The sequence below is a fragment of the Alligator mississippiensis genome, chromosome 11, assembly GCF_030867095.1.
Source record: "Alligator mississippiensis isolate rAllMis1 chromosome 11, rAllMis1, whole genome shotgun sequence".
Lineage (NCBI taxonomy): Eukaryota > Metazoa > Chordata > Crocodylia > Alligatoridae > Alligator > Alligator mississippiensis.
In genome coordinates this window covers 3004713-3021058 of record NC_081834.1, presented here as the reverse complement: position 1 = coordinate 3021058, position 16346 = coordinate 3004713, and the positions used below count along the sequence as shown (strand labels likewise).

General features: G+C 43.7%; 1 protein-coding gene across 5 annotated transcripts in view; it reads left to right on the top strand.

Annotated features, from left to right (window-relative positions):
• The window catches only part of GLCE (glucuronic acid epimerase), a 106074-nt gene that overhangs the window by 56016 nt on the left and 33712 nt on the right, over positions 1 to 16346 (top strand). Inside the window, exon 1 of one of the 5 annotated variants that reach the window (XM_019477774.2) lies at positions 7380 to 7713. The exons of 3 other annotated variants lie outside the window; for them this stretch is intronic. The gene's annotated coding sequence lies outside the window, so the exon portion shown is untranslated. Of the gene's footprint in view, positions 1 to 7379; positions 7714 to 10028; positions 10247 to 16346 lie in introns of those variants that run through there. One more of the 5 variants, XM_019477775.2, reaches the window with a different exon arrangement.

Sequence of the window (16346 nt, the reverse complement as noted above, 5' to 3'; positions counted from 1 at the left end):
ATGCAGCGCAGAGCAGCGTGGGGGAGTAGGGATCGTCCCCCCCTGCCCGGCAGGAGCCAGTGAGTCCAGGATTTCTTGTTTTTGTTCTTTTTTGGCATCAGGCAGTGGGGGGGCAGTGGAGATGGCCCCCCGCCGGGCAGGAGCTGGTGAGTCTGGCCTTGTTTTTTTTTTTTTTTTTTTTGAAGAGGCGGGATCTGGGGTGGGCAGGGCAGCCATTGTTGGGCGGGGGGTGATTCGGGGCAGGGATTCGAATCACTGAATTGAATCACTGCTCCCTAAATCAGCCAAATCCAAAGCGAATACTAGCCGCTACACACAGGCCTAATATTTAAGTCCCGGGTAGAGAAAGCCCTGGCTGGGATGATGTAGCTGGGGCTGGTCCTGCTCGGAGCAGGGGGTTGGATTAGATGTGACCTCCCGAGGTCCCTTCAACCCTCGTTGTCTGTATTTCTATGCTTTTGTCTTTCTCTAGCATCACCTGGATGGCTCAGTCATTCTGTAATCCTGCTAATACATCTAGCTCTTTCTCCTTCCAAAGGATAAAGCCCAGCTTTATTAGAGAAATTCTCATGTATTAGTTCCTAATTACATACTCCTGCACTTCCATTTCTGCTGTTCCAGTCTGAGATCATCCAGTTCTAACGACACAGTGCCCTGTACTGATGATGCTTTCTGGCTTTGTGCTCTCAAGCAGTAGCATGCTCCTACTTCTTGTGCTAAGAGCATAAATGAAAATACTTTTAAAAGATTGGATCTGAGGCTGATTCTTGAGGAACTGCCTCTCTCCTGTCCGAGTCCTGTTTCAGCATAGTCTGTCTCTTTGTGAGTCAGTCCCTTGGGATTTCTGCAAAAACTTATCTTCTCCATTTTAGCTTTTTCCTGGCTGCTAGATGCACCTTCTATGGGGTAGCTAGAATGGCTTTTTTTAGTATAGGGTATTGAGTTTCGGAAGTTATTGTACTACAGATATACTCTTATCTCGAGGGTTCAGATTATAAAGTCAGAGTTGAGATTTGTTCCTTGATGCTGAAATATGAATTTCCTGTCTTTGACCTTAGCTACAAGCTATTAATAAAGCTGCTGGCAAATAAATAGGAATATTTTGTTAACTTTTCTTGGCAACATATTTTTCCTGGAGATGAATAATTTAAAAAGGCATCACTTAACTTACATATGCAATAGTGAACAATGGCTGGAGTGTCGTGTGCGTGTGTTCAGGATGCATAAAATATCTGTGGAGGGTAGGGAATGAATACAGGTTTGCAAGTGTATGATATCTGCAACTCCAGCAGATCTTTAATTTTTTTCAATTTTTTTTTTTTTTTTAAATGAGTAAATGCAAACTGATGCATTGACAGATTTATTTTTACCTCGGTGTAGTCTAATTTTAAGAGCGTTGGGAACTTTATGATGAATATATTTAGCTGAAGTAGTTTGTTAGGGGAAAGTGTTTCTGTTGTGGCAAATATTTTTCCTTGGAGGAACAGCAGTAATAACTTTATTTAAAGGAATGCCGAAGAACGTAGTATTTTAATGTTCTGCGGCGCACCTCCCAACGGATCGCGGAGTTCTCTCGCTAGTCTAGACATCCTGCAATTTTAGGATGCTCTGGGTTATACGCGACAGCAGCCGGTATCGACAGTGCAGTGATGTCAGTGAACAGATTCTTATTAAAATGATACCCGCAGACATGAACAATAAGAATTCTGTTGCCAGGTTAAAGCCGGGTTTGCTTTTAATTAATCCTGAAATCTACACAGTTACTGCAAAAGCAGATCTTTATCCTAATGTAAAATCAATAAAAATAATGCAATTTGTATCTATTGAAGTGCTTTAGGAATAGTTAATGCCAAATGTGCTCTTTCTTGATGTCATAGCAACAGGTTTCCTAATAAATTCAAATCAAAGCACTTAAGACTAAAAAATAATAAATTTTGATTTAGTTTCTCTCCGGAGACGATCGATAACATGATTCTTCTTAGGATGCAAATTGTGTAAGAGAGAATAGTAATGATACAGCTGTAAATACATTCAGTCTTTCCCCTCCCCTCTTTTTTAAATTCTAAATTCAGTTTTTATTGTCAGACCAGTTTGGTTAGTCATCTTCAGTAATTATTTCTGTTTAACTAGGTAAAGCTGGTTTGGTGTCATAGCAGAAAATATGGCAGGGTGCAGAGAATATCCTGAACCTCGGTTTCGTATTGTAATAATACCTTCAGGCCACAAAAGTTTTACCAAAAGTCAGGGGTGGGCAGCCTCCAGCACAGGTGCTAGAAGTAGCGTGCAGGGGACAGGCAGCACAAATAGGGCAGGGAGCAGAAAGCAAAGCAGGAAATTGGGCAGGGAAATATGGAGGGAAAAGAGCAGCAGATCAGACGGGGGGGGCACAGGGCTGGGAGCAGCAAGCAGAGCAGAAGATTGGGCACGGGAGGGGGATTGGCGTGGCACTTGGGAAGGGTGCAGGGCTGTTTTGTGGCCAAAAAGGTTGGCCCGTGCTTCCATAAGAGTCCTCTTTTTGGAGGAAATGACTATCCAGTCGACTGCAAATCAGCTTTATTATTAGAAAAAGACCGAGTTCACGCACGTAGAATCAAACGTGCTAAATTTCCCGCTTAAACATTGTGACGTTTATCACGCGCACGGAGGTGTGAGCCACAGGCTTTATTTAGTCTTGCGTGTTCAGCAGCTAAGGCAGCTTCCTGTTTCTCCAGCAAAGAGGGAACTTTTTTGTGCCTGTAGTTCAGGAGAAGTTTTTTTTTGTTTTTTGTTTTTTTTTAACGGAAAGCAATTTTCTTATCACAGTTGGATGTTAAGTTTTAAAACAATGTTTTACATTCGAATCTCCCTAAAGCAAGGCTCGGCAGCCTTGTAGCAACAGGAAGCTGAATTAATTCGGCTTCGTCTGAAGGCAACTCCTGCCGTCAGGATAAAATGGCTTGTTGGACTCAATTTTTCCCACAGGCCATGGGTTGCTGGCCCCTGGCCTCAAGCTAACTTTCTTTGTAACTCAGTAAAGTTAACTTACTTTGTAAAAGCAGAAGGGAACAAAATGGTCTTCCTCACAATTTTGACTGTGTAATAAGGAGCGAGTGCAGTTTTTGGAAGTTCATCAGCATTTCCTGAAAGGATCGAGACTGTCGCTTGCTTCGGAGCCGTTTGACAAAACCGAGACCAGAAAGAGGATACCTGTGGGAAACCCCTGGAGCCACAAAAACAAGGCACCTTCTGTATTCAGGTACTTGGAGGGCCATGGAGCAGTGATGGGGAAACACATTTTTGGGGAAGACCTAATGTAAGACTGGGACAAAGTATTAACAGATTCAAGCTGTCAGCATATTGCAGTTTCTTGGTGACAGGTGAATACATGCTCTCCTAAATATATAATAACTTTAGTGCCAATAGACCCTAAAACACTGATTTGATTTTTTTTTTTATTTTTTTCCGACCATGGTGCCGCAGCGCCCTGGGTCACCTTGAGATCCTTTCAGGGGTGCCATGGCGTGCCATGCAATGTTAGCGCTGCAAAAACAGCTGTCAAGATGAATCCAGAGATTTCAACTCTGCCGTCTGCCATGGCAGGGGGTCGGACTTGATGATCTGTCAAGGTCCCTTCCGACCCTACAAACTATGAAATAGGAATTCATAGTGTTACAAGTATTCCGGCCTGTTGTGGGCTTTTTGAGTTCTTTGCAACCGAAGAATTGCTCTCTTAGCTTTCCTGTAGCCCAAAAGCGAGTGAAAACTAAGAGCTGGCATTTTCCAAGGGGCGTCTTTAGTCTCTTGAAGCGGGGTGCTATGCATTTAAAAAGTTTGAGAACCGCTGCTTTAAGTTAATGACTTCCCTAATTGCTGAACAAAGAACGTTCTTGTATCCCTTGGTGACTTCAGCTCTGTTCTGCAGTCCTGGACCGACGGTCTTTCACCTGCTTGGGAGGGTGCCACGAGAGACCCAATCATTGGTTTTCCAGTTTTTTTTTCTGGTTTTCCGTTCTTTAGTTCCTCCTTTCAACTGTATTTAAGCCGTGGAAGCTTTCATAGCAAAGTGGAGGTGAGTTGTCTGAGCACCAGGTGTTAAGTACTGTAGGAGCGAGGATTTGGATGAACCCTAACATAAAAGGGCTTTCGGTGCTAGTGTCTGACAAACTGATCTGTGAGTTCAGCTAATCTTGTCTCTTGGAAGCACCCGGGGAGAGGAGAAAGTCAAGAGACTTTGACAGCAGCCGCTGTGCACCAAAATAGTATAGCGATGACTTGGTTGACGTACTCATGCCACAGCAGTTTAGGAGTGATGCACGCCGGGCCGCGGTGGCGGTGCGTGTACGCAGTCTGTTAATAGGGAGACTGAAGGAAGCGAGTAAACCAAATGCCGCCAGAATGCAATCTCAACATCCAGTCCTGTAGTTCCCCTGGCAAGAATATTGCTGGTCCTCTCTGGGGAGCTCTGCCTAAGGGACTAGAGGATTGGGGCCAAAGTTTAATCCAATCAAGCAAAAAGCCTGTGGAAGAAATGGAAACCAGCATTGCAAACCTGGACAAAAGTCAGGCAGCACAGGGAGAGTTCCCCTGCCAGTTCTTTGTGTTGCCGCTGTGCAAGACGTGGCGGCTGCTGCCGTTCCTTCCTTGTTTGTTCAGTGATAACAGTAACCAGATCTCTAGCTGGCCTTTTTTTTTTTTTTTACAAGATCAATGCTATACAGAAAAGCTGGCTATTTATTCCCTGAAGGGCAACAAAAGAGCTGGATCAGAGCTTGCTTCCCTGTGGGATATATAGCACTCGAGGGTTGAAGAAACTCTATCGAAAGGGTCCTCTTAGAGCACCGTCTATTTCTTTATACTAAATTCCAAAATGTTTTGCGTTGTAATGTAAAAATTTTATCTACTTTGGGAAGCTGAGCCATAGGTCTTAGAGGGGGCTCCTGGATATTGCAAACCTTCCACTTGGGTAAAATACTGAATGTAAACCCTTGTGCTCTTCTTCTTATGTGCAAGAGATCCAGATCTGCCAGATTTCCCTAATTATTTGACACGTTTAGTCATACAAACTATTGAATAGGAAGAAAATTAGGAGCTTCAGAAGGAGGGAGTGTTATGTTAGGTAACAACTGTCCTTGTAGCAGCCTGTTTTCTTTTTTGGGTTTAAAAAACTATTTCTGATTACTAATCACTGGCTTAGGTAAGTAGTCTTTTTATGATGGAATCGTGTTTTACCTTCATGCTTTGCCCCTTTTTGTTCATAACTTCAACTCATTCTTTTATGTGGGCATAACCATGCAACGTGCCTAATTGGGTGCCTACTTTGCCCTCGCTCTCTGAAAACGACTCGTTTGAAATTATTGACTTCTCCTTCCTACTGCTGCCTATTTATCCTTCGTCTCGGTTGATACGTGCAGTGGAGCCCAGATGGTTTGCAACCCACGCTCACTTTGCAGTATGAGAATGAGTACCTTTACCTTTCGGTTTATACAAACCTATTTTATTCTTGCTTCCAGCAAGTGTCTTTGAACGCCCAGAGCCAGCAGGCTGCAAAGGCTGTGCAACGGTATCTCGTGGCTTTGCTTCCACTTAGTAATTGTTTAATACGGCTTCTGTTTCTGAGCGTGCTGCTGCTCCAGCCAGCTCGAGCACCTCGGCGGCCATCGCGCCAGCTGGGTACACTCGAGAGAAACGGGACTCTGCAGCCTCTATTAATGGGTTATTGAGGCCAAGGTGGGGGATACAAACTGATGGGAAGAAGCTGGGTCAGATGCCACTGGGAAAAAAAAAAGACGGCAGGAGACGTGAGATGCCAAAAACCGAGTGGGGTCTGGTGAACGGAAGGTGAGTCGTCTTGTATACGGGGCCCGGTTCTGCAGGAGAGACTCCGTTTTTATTCAGATGAAAGCTGTCTGTGCAGTGATCTTGTCTATTGAAGATCAGGGTGCAGTACCTTTTGGGGGCAGAGTGACCCTGTCAGCCGAGCACGGGGAGATTTGCATTGTCTTGGGAAGCGACTCCTTTGCAGTTGCATTTGATTTAGTACGGTCTCTGCATGGCACCAACGTTTATGAGATAGTGGAGTCATTAACATTTGCCCCTGTAAAGTTTCACAATCTGGAGCCGGCTGCGATATGATAAGGTCTTTGTAAGCTGGAGGAAAACAGTTGCATTAAGGATTTAATGGCACTTAATTGCTTTAGGAATTAACTTTCCAATCTGCCCTTCTACCTTTCTGGTTGTAACGGTCTGCACAGTGTTTACGCTTTGAACTGGGCCGCTCTCGGATGGGAGCATCCCAGCTCCCGTCTGCTGGATGGGATTTAATGGAGGGTAAACGCAGCCTAGAGGACGGCGTTTTCCTGCGCTGCCGGTCCTAAATAACCAGCGACGGTAGCAAGACTTTCTCATCAGACATTACAGCTGTGTCAGATCCCTCTAGGGCACTTACCCTCTATAAAGGATGCAAATAATTCAGCTGTGAAGCACTGCCGGCTGCTAAAATCTCCAGCTCTCTGGTAGACTCCTACCTCCGATCATTTCGCCTACTGACAGGCCGTAGAGCCCCATATTGGACCCCACCTAGCAATGATCTTTTAACGAGGCTTAGCCAGGTCTTTCTAGTCGCAGGCACTCTTCGTAATCATTTCGAGTCAGGCAGGCCTTCCCGGCTGCTGCTGTTGAGCAGCTTACTTTTAAGTCCTTGCTTTCTTCAGATTCTTGATGGTTATGAAGCACATCGGTTTAACCTATTGTTTGCACTTTGTTGCCATGTTGAGAGAGATTGTCTTACTTATTAAACGGTGCGAGATGAGAGAACGACGTGGATACAAGGATGTGAGTACTGAGAGCAACTTCCTAAAGATTTCTATAGGGATGAGAAGCCTGCCTCCCCCCTTCCTCCCTCCCTCCCTCTTTCTTTTTTCCCCTTTTCTTTCTTTTTTCCCCTTTTTTCTTTTCTTCCCCCCCTTTTTTCTTTCTTCCCCCCTTTTTTCTTCCTTTTTCTCTCTCCCTTCCTTGCAATAAAGTAGAGTTTTAGACCCGCCACAGGGCACGCTTGAATGTCTAGCCTCTCCTTCCACTTGTTTAAGCTTCTGGCAGACAAACCACTTAATGAACCAGTCTCCAAGCAGTTGACCAAGCAGAAAAACTAGACAGTAAAATTCAAAGGATGTAAGATAAATAACATTTTGTCTGAGGGAGTATTTGGTAACATCTGTCCTTGGTTATTAAGCCCTTCAAGGCGGCGATTGTGTTCTGTACAGACCCCGGCTAGGAGGAGCCGTGTTAATAATTAGCCTCTGAAAGACAAAACGTTAGCCGGCAACTCCCTCCCGAAGGTCGTGCTTGCGTGGGACCTGCAGTGTCTCCGTGAATGTCAGTGATATTGTGTCCGTGTCGGGTGGGCAGGACTGGAGACCCAGGAGATTGTCCCTATTTTCTAGTGCTATCATATTGCAGATCCTTCAGCATAGCATTAAGCAGCAACCAGGATGCTGTTTTGACCACGTCGTTGCGCCGTATCACTTTTTGCACCGTGCCAAAATGTCTTTCCTGAAACCAGCAGACAAGGTTCTTTGAGTAAATCAGATCTCTTTCATTAGACCAACTCAAACAGTTGGAAAAATTCCTCTTTGCAAGCTTTTGGGTACAAGCACCCTTCGTCAGGCTGAGGAAGCATCTGCAGTTGGTCTGATTTTTCCTGAAATCAAGAGTTCACAGCAAAGCTCTTAAGACTTGGTGAGTTGAAAGCACGTGCATCACGAGTTGTTGCGTCTGTGCTACACCTCTTCTCGTAAAACAGGGGGTGAAGTCCTGCTGACCTTTCTTTAAGTCCTGCTTAAAAGTCCTGGGTCTGTTTTCTATCCACCGGGCATTGAGTAATGTGCCGCCTCCTACGTAACCGGTTCATTGAAGAGAAGCCATCCAAAGCGCGTCCAAAACACTGCTATCATCCAGCTTGCAGCCTATCATTTTCTCCCGCCTCCTGGCTTTTCACCAATTTTCCTGAAGAGTTGAAGTAGTGACCTTAAGAGGATACAAGTCCTTTAGGCCTTATTCTACGTGTGCACTCGTGGGGGGGAGGCAGGGGGTGGCTATGTTCTAAGACCTGATTTATAAAGACTTTCTGTTGTGTTTAATTGAGGGATAAAGCTGCCTTTGTGGTGCAATTGCAATAAAAAGAGGATTTGTGCGTTACCTTTGTCTGTCTCCTGCCCAGTGCTCAGTACATCCCTGTAATCTGTGGCTTGCTAGCTATTTAAAAAAAAAAAATGGGAAGAAACAGTATGTTTTTCAAACACATTTGCCAAGGCCCTTAATGCCAGAGTCTAAACATATACCCTGCTGGGACAGCTCGTTATTTAGAGTGCCGAGTGCCAGACAGAGTTTGATTGGAAGGATTAAGAGAAGGAAATGCAGCATGTCTTTCCCAAAATAGACGGATCGAGGCAGGAGATCCCTTTGTTAAATGCCTGTCATTCTAGTTCTTGCTCTTGGTATCTATTTATCTGGCCCATGAACACTATCCCTGGCATGCACACTTGCATGTCCCAGTGTAGGCATTAGAAAGCAAAGTTTTGTAAAGGCACTACCTTGACCGACACGCACGTGCTTTTCGGTTTGAGCTGCCTGTTCAGGAAAATATATGTTGGTATGTGCTGGTGGTGCAGCTACGTGTGTTGTGTTTTGTTTTGTTTTTTTGTTGTTATTTTTAGTTTAAATTAAAAAAACCGACCAAAATGACACTTTGCTCAGCCCACCGTGGAGTCGGAGGTGCAAGGAGGGACGGCAGTAAATGACAGGTCCTGCTGCATTCCAGTTAATTTGATTTTTGTAACCTTACTGTTTGCACTGAAAATTATACGTCAGGGAAATCATAAGTTCATGCTTCATTCACATTCACCAATGATAAGGTTCAGTCGTTGCCAGTATTTTTACATTATGTACTCTGAGAGGAGAGGGAATAGTTGCAGTTGTTTATCTCATAATTATGAGAGTGCTATGGAAAAAACGCATCCCCGTGCATGTGACAGTTATCAGAGGTGTAAAATTCTCCTTGGAAATTATGGCTGGGATTTTTTTTTTATTAACTTATTTTAACTTCCCTTTTCTCTGTGCTCTGCAGTCCATTCTCTTTTGAAGAGGCTTAATTGGAGAAGCAGCAAAATTTTACTGAAAAATGTAATAATTCTGTTGTTGAATAACTGCCAGCAGTAGCTTTTTCATGCAATACCATCTGTACAGAACTCCCGAATTTGCTAACCATTAAAAATAAGGCATAGTCAGCCAGTTATTTTAGGTGTTTTAAATTGACTTAAGGAAAAAAAAATTCAATAGGCAGGTTCATTTCTTTAACCTTTGCTTTTTTGCAGTGTCAAAATACGGGAAGGATACTCTTATTTCTTTTTCTTTTCTTTTTTCACATTACATGGGATCTGGGTGGAAGTAATTGGAGACCCCAAAAGACAGATTTCAATGGAAATTTTACAAAGGCATGTACGATGTTGCATTCCCACTTGTACATCATATACTCTGTACTCATCCCCAGGTCTCTTGGCATTCAGGTGGATGTGCGCTTGAGCATCTTTCTGGGAAAATGAGAAGCCTGAGGCCATGAATAAAGAACACGGAGACTCCCTTTCCACCACAAATATCGGTTTATTATCCTGAACCTAGATTTGTAACACTGCTTTTGTGGCATCAGTATAGCCTGGGTTTGCAACTCGAAATAGCAAGGTAAATTAAAAGCCCAGAAAGAGAGAAGCTAAAATTGAGGGGAATTACCCTCAAAAGAGGAAGAGGGGCAGCATTCAGATATTGGTGCCCGTTCACGAAGTCATGTCTGCTTCACAGGAATGCTCATGTTTCGTTTTTATACTGTAATCCCGTATAAAACGCCCACTCCTTTTTTTAAAACGATGACACTACTTAAATTACAAGCATACTTCCTATTTTTATTTGAAGTCTGCATACAAGTACGCAGTTGCCAAATACTTACCAGATGTCCTGAAGCTCTTGCTTGGATGTGCTACATATTGAACTCCTCTAGGAATTAAAGATGCCTGTTTCTTGTCTACACTGCAACTCCGTTCTGCCCCAATAGAGAATTGCAGATCTGCTTTCTCGCTATACATGCAACTTGAATATATCCGCTGTACTTGTGGGAAGGAGAGATCTTTTTAGTATCAGGATTGAGTGCAAACTCTTCAAAGTACCGTGATAGACTACAAAAGCAGGCTCTCTGAGGACCACAGGCTCCTTTTATACCAAGGTGAGTCCAGCTATAGTGCAATTCAGGGGGGTGGAAAATAAGTACAGGAGTAAAAGCTTTCCCTGGCTGTCCAAGCAAAGGTTTCAGAGCACATGCTGTGAGTGAAATATAAATTCTTTCGTTCAGGAAGAAGGGATCTTGCATGTCTTGGTTGCTTTGAACTTACAACTGTAATTTCCCAACTCATTAGGAAAGCAAAAAAGGAGAGAGAAAGCTTAATGAAGTGTTGCCACTCTGGGATTCATGTGAAGGGGAGGGGGAACTTTGCCCTCGGTTTCGATGGAAAAACTAGGTAACGCTGGCGTTGAGCTGCCGATGGGCTGTGCTGAAGCAATATTTAAGGAGGGTACCAAGTGATGGGAAGAGAATATGAATTTTCAGCAAATTGAATATTTGCCATCCTACAAAGTGGTGGCGGTCTGGCAGCTGGAAGACATCATAGAAGGATATAAGTGAAGACTTGGATGTTGTTGAAGCTATGAGGCTGCTGTTCACCGCTGCCGAGAACTTGCTTTACCCAGCCATACTTGCTCTGTACGGACCAGACCCAGAAACCAGGCAGTGAAGCACCTCTGGGATCATGATCTTCATAGCTGTAAGGCTTTCATAGTTCTGGCTGTGGGATCCCAGTATTCAAGCATCTCTGGTGCTGCTGGTGCAGGTAAGGGATCAAGAGCGTCCAGGGGTCTCCGTGCCCCTTACCAAATCTGCAGCAGAAGCCAGCTGTAATTTTAATTGAAATGGTTGATGATCTAGGGCAGTGATTCTCAACCTCGTTAGGCTCAAGGCACCCCTCGGAAAATGCCAGCTCTTAGCTGTCCGTCATTTTGATTACGGAAAAATAATAGAACGATTCTCCTGTCGCAAGGAACTCGGCAAGCCCACACCAGGGCAGGATGCTCTTTGTCTCTAGGGAGTCCTGTTTGAAATCTCTGGGTTTATTTTGTGCGTTGTGTTAGGTGTGCAAACAATGCTAGTATTGTGTTACTCCCTTAAAAGGATCTCGCAGCACCCCGGTTGAGAATCACCGACCAAAGGAGAGAGGAACCAAGTTGGTGTGTCCTTTGCAAGTGTAGCATTTGGACCTTCCCGTTTCTCATCAGGTCGAGCTTTTTCATAGTTGCTAGTAAAATAAACAAGGCTTTTCGGTGTTCTTAAAGCAGCATCGCAGGCTCGATCCCTGTGTTCACCCTTGTAACGTAGATGCAGTCCTCTGCCTGAATTGCAACAACCTTAATGAGCGAGCCAAGAAACTTAGCATGCTCCAGAAAATGGCTACAGGTTTTATTAGTTTTCTGTTCTGCTTTCTTGCACACAGGTGAACACAGCTTTGTGCCTGCCTCATGATTCAGTATCTTAAAGGAGAACTCGGGCTAAAAATCCAACGGTCCAGGCTTGAACTGCATGGGTGGCACTTTGAAGCAAGGCTGTTGATTTCAGATGATTCAGAGTAGGTTTCAGGGCTTCCCCTACGTTATCATCCTGCTTGCCATAAGCCACTTGACACCAAAAAACTAACCCCTCCTTTCCCCCCTCATCCAAAAAAGTCTTGGGCACAGATTGTTAGACTCTTCTACTTTGGATGATCTATCTGTCGATCAACATTAGGTCTGTGGCTTTAGCAGTCTTAGTCCTGCTGATACGGTGACTCCTCCTTTTCTCTAGACCTTGTGCGGGGAGGTGGGGGAGTAGATGTCCTCCTCCCGGCCAGACTTTTGATGCTTCTGAAACACCGGTGTAGCTTTACCCCGCAGAACAGGTCAAGTCTGCAGTATCAGGAATATTAGAAAATAGGTTTCCAAGCTACATGTGCTTTGTCCTTTATGGCTAATAAATCAGCCATAGTAATTACCCCTTTTTCCCCCTTCTCCAGCCGTGTGATCAAAAATTAAATTACCCCCCATACGTTTTAAACATAGTTCTTGCATCAAATGGATCTGACGCTTGTTGCTTATGAGCTGGTCACAGGACTTGATGTGGGGAAGCCACATTTATGTGATATTTTTGGCTCCTAGTAGCTGAGTATAGAGTTTCTATTCCAGCAAATAGATTGCAGAGATGAACTTGAATGCACTGGTCTAGACTGCCTCTTTTACATACGCATTGTTATACCAGTGCCCAGACTACACGACTCCATTGTACTCCAGTGCAATAGCGAACCGTTGTAGTTTATTGCACAGCCGCAAGAACACGTGTATGGTCTTGTGTGAAATTTGTAATGATGGAGTAATTGTCAATTGGGGCTTTTATAACACAACATTTTAAATTGTCTTTGGGCAGATACTGCTTTTGGGAACTGAAAATAGGGTTAGAATGGGCTCTCTGCTGAAGTTGTTGACCCTAGCAGCTGCTAGTACTTGCACCCTAATAATGCATAACAGAATCGGTGGAAGAGCAGGGTGGGAGGCGGGGATTTGTGATGATTTATGATGTCTCTGGCCTCCATCTCTGCTATAAAATGTCTCCATTTTAGTAGGAAGTCCCCAAATAGGTCCTGACACAGTAGTACGTAATGGTTGTCAGCTTGCCTGATTAAATGTGAGACCTCTGCGGAAGGTAGAGCAGTGGCACAATGCTAGAAGCCCTCGCCGAGACACGCAAATTCAAAAGGGGACACAGCTCGTGGGGCAAGAGCTGCAAACCATTTTCACGCCACTGAAAGTGAGTGAATATATGCAGTCGTTCATAACTGTGATTTAACACGTTTCAGATGATTTGCGGTGGGTGATCTGCACCTCGGAATAAAACTTGTTTGGAAGGACTTGGCTGGGATGTAGCTAGATAGCTCAAGAGCCTAATGGCTAGTTCAATGTCAAAGCTAATTACTAGGAGACTTCCGAAACTTCAGTGCTCTTGGTTGTTATCCCGTAGTAGTTGGTGACCAACTCAACTACCACCAAGTTGATGTTTCCTCACCTCTGTAACGGGAGTGCAGGTTGTGGCTGTGTTGGTCTAAGGGCATAGGCAGACAAGGCTCTTTGGGTAAATCCGATATCTTTTATTAGGCCAACTCAAATAGTTAGAAAAAATCTTTGCAAGCTTTCAGGTATCAGGCTAAGGAAGCGTCTGTAGTTTAAGAAAGCCACTTATGAAGCTAAGTAGTCCACCAGGAAGATGCTGCAAAGAAAGGGTTCCTCCTGGCTTTTACAGGGGGTTAGAGGGTGAAATAACTTCAGCTCTAAAAATCGAAGAGCTTATGTTGGATGTGCAAAGCTAGGAGCCAAGCACCGACGTCAAGGAGGCTCTTGGGTCGTGGTACCTAAGTGCCTCGAGGGAAAGACGCAGGGGGTGAAGACATGGGGGGCACCCTCTGGCCACCAAATTAGTGATTTTATTTCTTGACTCAGCGTGGCACCTTTGGAAAAGCCATTGGAAAAGCTGGGTCTCGGCTTGGAGTCTGCGGTAGAGTCTAGCCGGTGGCCCGTCACTGTCGGGGTAATGCATTCGCTCCGTGACACGTTTGCCAACATCAGGACATTTTAAAAGCAAGCACGTGGATCTGTTTGCAGTCGTACCTGTCTAAGGAAGGACCCTGACTCCTGAAATAGTGCCGAGCGTGTTGTGGAAGGTGCTTTCCTGGGAGGCCAGTTACCAAGCTCGCACTGCTGTCTTGAGACATTGCCGCTTCCAAGCCTAAATATAAGGGAGACTGATGAAACCATTTCATCTTTTGCTTCATTAATCTGCATAGTAACAATATAATACTTGGTAGCTCAAAAGAAGCATTGTAATGCATTTGTAAGCAGCTGCTAGATTTTGGAGTTATTGTTTGTGCCATTAGCAAGGGGTTTAATAGCCTAATCCATCTGGAGAGCAAGTAGATTTATTAGACTGTACACTAAATGGGGTCATAATTACGGCAGCAATTTCCGCTAACTCTGTTTTTCCCAATATGACACACGAGCAGTACAGAATCTGAAGAAAATGAAATGACTTGTAACAAAAAATTATATTAAATTCTAATTTAGAAGAATGACAAAGGCACCTTATATTCGCGCTGTTGGTAACAGAGGGCCTCATTTTTCAAGATAAGTACGTCTTTGCACCCTTAATTTGCAAATCCTGTTAGCACAACTACATGTACACGCTCAATTCTGGTCGGTTTTCGTGTAGCTCGGGTGAGCATCTGCCTGTTTTAAAAACATAAGCTTATGTTTCTCACCTAAAACATTTCAAGGGCAGTATTGAACTTTGAAATATGGATTTTAAAGACGGTGTGAAGTAGAGAACATGGGAGTTTGCAGAGCATGTGAAGACGATGAGAAGCGAGAGAGAGGGATGTTTCAGGACCCGTGTTTAAAAATCAGTGTTGTTCCCTCTAATGACACTTCCTCGCGTAACGAAGATGCACCGTCTCAGGGCCACGCATTTCTCACGGGACACTTTCGGTGCACAGAGTTGGTTTCCATTGCAGGAGAGACTCGGTAACATAGTCATTTATCCCATGTAAAAGAAGAGTTTATTTAGGGAAAAGCTTTGTGCTGGAGCAATGGCTTTCAACCTTTTTTCTCTTGCAGACCCCTAAAAAATTGTGAATAGAAGTGCAGATCCCTTTGAATTGTAATTGTGGGCAGATCCAAGGGGTTCGTGGATCACAGGTGGAAAACCACCGTGCTAGAGTCTCTAACATGCTGATGGGAGTTTAAGGTATCAAGGTTGTAGCCATATTAGTTTAGAGGAAAAACTTTTCCAAACGGGAGATTTTACCACCTTTGGATCTCCTATGAAATATGAACTTTCATTTCTACCCAGGAGAACTTTTCTCCGATGCCTGATGAAGGGTGTTTGTGCCCAAAAGCTTGCAATTAAATAATTTTTTTTTGCAGAAGTGTAGTTAGTTTAATAAAAGAGATCACCTCTATCATGGGTCTGAGATGGAAGTTGAAGACTTTATGTAGAGTTACTTTGTGGTGCAAGGAATTCAGATTGGTTTTTAGTTGCATTTATGAAGACGTGAAAACTAAGGCAGTCTTTTGTAAGACCTAGAACATCTACTCCCGTTCTTCCTTAATGATCTGCCTAATAGATTAATGGAGTGAGGGGGGGGTGGGGATTGATTCATTCCCCTGTATCAAGGCAGGATTGATTTCATGATTTATAAAATGGTTATGATCATCTTGATGGAGACATGCATACATGCTGTACATCAGCGTTCTTGTTTTTTTAGTGAAATTCTGTCTGCATAGCTCAGAAATATTGTGGGTTGGGAAGGCAGTTGGCATGGAGTTCCTTAATTGTCTGGATTTATGTTCACAAAGCCATATTTTTCTCTGGAAACCCAAGATAGCTTGCTCTTGAGAGGGGGAGAGGATCTCTGGGGAATAGAGCGAAGATGCTTTTTTCCCAGGTGGTAAAAAGCTTGAGGTGCATCACCGTGTCTGTATGTAGGCAGGAGCAAAGTCAATTTGCGAGTGGTACTAACTGTGCCATGCGGGGGGGGACTTAGTAAATCGATGCAAATACTGAGTGGCTGGCATCGAAACTAGATACAAAATCCACTAGGTTTTAATTAGAGTAATGATTACAAATAAACGGATATAAAATGTATACAGTAGGTTAAAACAACCCTGGTGCAGCAATGTAATGGTAAATACTTCTGTTCTAAAGATAAGCAGGAGCTGGAATTCGATAACAGAGGGAATTATATTAGGCTTTCGTCACGTTAGAGAAATGTAGGGTATATTACTGGACACTTTGTCATTTTACTTTACAATCTAGATCTTTACTTTCAAATGATACACAGATGGAATATTGCTAACAGCCGTAATTAAATAGTAAATCTATCTTAAGGAGTCAGCCAACGTAGAGAGTAGTAATCTAGATTCAATTATGTTAGGACTATTCATTTGTATTTTTACAGTATGATAATTTCTCAGCACAAAGGAAAACCCAGTTGTACTTTCCAAATGTCTATGCTGGTTGCATTTAGTCGAAATGTATTGAAAATGCTAACAGTGTGTAGATGAGCTATTGTACTCCAGCCAATTCTTGAGATTAACATTCAAATAAATCCCACTCAGTACTGTGGCATTTCGGTGCCTCTTCCAGTGTGTATAACTGCTGCAAAATACTCGAGCCCATCTTTTCATGTGTTTTCTAG